We start from the raw sequence: 3,134 nt of genomic DNA, 5'->3' as shown, positions 1-3,134 counted from the left end.
TTGTACCCACAAAGCCTCCTATGTCACCTGGTTACCAGGAAGCAACCAAGTCAGGCTACTGGCTCACAATGCCCCACCCCGCAGACCCACCCAATGGCTCACAATGCCCATCCCTGCTGCTGTCCACCTTGTGGCCACCCTGCCCATCTGTGGTGACTGCACTATTCGTCCTGGGCTGCCTGAGCTTTCCAGTCCCGAGAAAAGTGCAGGGGAGTGGGGGTTGTTGTTGGAAGTCACCCTGGGCAATGAACTCCATAGAAAACCCTGGTTACTGAAGTCAGTCCATTAGCATCTCTGTTTTTCTGAGTCCGGCAGCTTTCATTTGCTCACCAAATGTAGTTATACACAAATTTCTGACTGCTTTGGTAAGTAAATGCTTCTCTCCTGTCTTACAAGTGTTAGTTTTTGTCTTCAACTTGACCATAGCAACTCCTAGAGCCCTGGTCCCACTCTCAATAAAGAGTGATGACTGTGACTTGAATGAAAGCCTAGGGCACATCACACTTTCCCTTCCTTGTCTACAAAATAGGGACTGAATTAATCCTTCCCAGTTCTGAAATGCTAGGACCTACCAACTCTCTTTTCTCCCTCTGTTTCTTCCATGGCAGGGATATTCAGATATTTCTTTTACTAACAAGGCATAAGGCATGTTTTTCTTATACAAAATTGAGAACCACACAGTGGGATACCACTGTCCTCATTTGATGAAGACGAATAGGAAACGTCTGGCAAGCCTGACAGTGTTCCAACTGTGGCATACTAATTTAACCCCCAGAAACCATTCCATTTTATGGATTTTACAGAATCAATCTAAATGGAGAAGTTAAGTAGCTTCTCCAAGTTTCCATGACTGCTCAAGATGGGGCCACAATTTAATCCTGAGTAATCTGGATCCCCACAAGCCGATCACGATGATCAGAAAGTAAGGGCAGAAGTCCTGCTTGGAGGGGAAGTGACATAGTAGATTAGTGGTTTTTTTTAAAAGAATAACAGTTTTTTGATGTGGATTTTAAAATGCCTCCCCTTCATTCAACATTAAGTGTCTTGTAAGTTCCAATACTGCACGTGTGAAACAGTCCCAACCCTCAGTGAGTTCAGGCAGATGAGCAAACAAAGGGTTTGTCTGAGGCTACACTGCTGGACAGTGAATCAACCTGGAATAAAAACGCAGATCTGTCTGACCCAAAATTTGGTGCTGGGGTAGAGTTTGAATTTTATTCTGGAAACGAGAGTCACTGAACCACACAGGGGCGAGGAGTCTCTCTCAGATGTGTTTGCAGTGACGTCGCTCTGCACAATGGAGAGGACTTGATGAAAGCAGTAGGGCTGATTAAGAGACCCTATGTTCGTCTGGAGAACAGTAAGGCTAAAGGCAGTGGCAGTGACTGAAGTGGAAGGAAAAGTTTTGTGGTCATTTGGGAGATAGAACAGGAAGTGCTTGGTGATTAGACGAGGAAGAAGAGGGGGAGGAAAAACAGGCTGCTAAGGCCCTAGTTTGATGGACTGTGTAAATGGCAGTGATTCTCCCCTAGACAGAGAATGTAGGAAGAGGAATAGGTGTGTGGAATGAGACAGTTTTGAACTCTTTAAGTGTCACATTGAAATGGACCCCTCAGGTTGAAAATTGGATATAAACCTCTGTAGGCTAAGTCCATGCTGTGACATCCCAACTCATGTTTTCAAAAGTAACACACACACAGTAACTCAAACCATTAAGGAAATTTCCTACAATTTACATACTAAGAATATGACAATTTTTTAGTGATTACTTTCTTAGGGAAACTTTGAATTTATGGTTGTACAAATGAGGTGTCGCGTAAAATAAAACTGTTATATAAGAACAACATTTAAATTCTATTGTCATAACAGCATATAGAAAACAATGGAAGCCATGGGTATGACCATGATTGCTTTAAAAAGCTGTGTCTAATAAGGGGAGGGGTTTGGAGAGAAAGGAGACTTGGGGAATGGGGAAATGTACGTGGCATGAAGTAAAGCCTGCAAATGTGGAAAGTGAGAGTCAAGGCACCTGAGTGTTCATCAGAAATGGCTGATCTGGTGAGTCTCATCAGAATGGAGGTGGTGTCTACTTCTCATTTCTGTGATGGCTGCACCTGGCGTAGTGCCTGGTCAGTAGGTACTTTATACCTAATACCCCAATGAACAGAGTCATATTTTGCCAAGAAGGCAGAAAAGCCCCAAATGCCATTGCCTGTGGCAACTCAGTGATTGTGGATGTGTGTGAGTAAGCTGAGTGTTAGCAGTGGGGAGAGAGTGAACCAGAGGTGAGAAAGTAAAGATATCAACTGAGGGCTTCTCCTCCTAAAAGTTTGGCTGAAAGGGAGATGGGGGAATAGTTAAAGGCAGATATATGGTTAAAAAAGCTTTCATTTCCTCCCAACCCCCACCGAATAAAGGTGAGTATACTTTTATGTTAAGTGGTAAGAACCAATAAAGAAAACATGTTTACAATTGGAAGAGAAGGGAGAATTAATAACACATCATGCCCAAGAACGCACAAGTTCATGCAATCCACAATGAGGACAGATTAGCTTTGGACTGATACAAAATCAAGAAGGCAGGAAGCACCGTGTGACTAGAGACATTTCTTCTAGAGGAGAGGTTTAGAAAGAGCTCTTTTCATGACCAGTTTCTCTCTGTTTCAATAGATTTTTCAGATAACTACTCTAGGAAAGAGGCAATTACGTATAGAGAAGTCTGCACTTTAGAAAAGCTCGATACACGGTACAAACCCCAAACAGTGTCTTTCCTCAAGAGTGAGTAAACTGAAAAGCAATTTGAGCAAAACCAAGCGGCTCATATATAAATAGGTGCATCACAGAAGTTGAAGAGGGGTCTAATTAACTCCCTCAGAGTTAAAAGAAAAAGCAACAACTGGGGGAAGAGTGAAAAATAAGAATAAAAGTATATGTAGTTGGAAAAAGTACGAATGTTTACAAACCCTGTGACCACAAGAGAGACCACAAAAGGGGCCACAGGGAGTGTGATCGCAGGAAGAAAAGGGTTGCTTCAAAAAGCAGAGGAGCAGGGGTAAGAAAGATTCCACTTAGTTGAAAAGATTTAAGTAAAGTTTGAGGACAGTTAGGTGACATGTTGAAATGTGGATAACCACA

General features: G+C 42.7%; 1 protein-coding gene across 6 annotated transcripts in view; it reads left to right on the top strand.

The window, feature by feature from the left end:
• The first annotated feature begins 141 nt into the window (after positions 1-141).
• Positions 142-3,134, top strand: part of LOC105494007 (solute carrier family 5 member 4) — a 59,913-nt gene continuing 56,920 nt past the window's right edge. For 3 of the 6 annotated variants that reach the window (XM_071080475.1, XM_071080471.1, XM_071080473.1), the window contains exon 1: positions 142-365. The gene's annotated coding sequence lies outside the window, so the exon portion shown is untranslated. Of the gene's footprint in view, positions 366-1,817; positions 2,059-2,669; positions 3,052-3,134 lie in introns of those variants that run through there. The other 3 variants (XM_071080474.1, XM_071080472.1, XM_011762061.3) reach the window with 2 other exon arrangements.

The sequence above is a fragment of the Macaca nemestrina genome, chromosome 15 (assembly GCF_043159975.1).
Source record: "Macaca nemestrina isolate mMacNem1 chromosome 15, mMacNem.hap1, whole genome shotgun sequence".
NCBI lineage: Eukaryota > Metazoa > Chordata > Mammalia > Primates > Cercopithecidae > Macaca > Macaca nemestrina.
The sequence above is the reverse complement of the archived record's forward strand: the minus strand, read 5'-3'. Positions and strand labels throughout refer to the sequence as shown.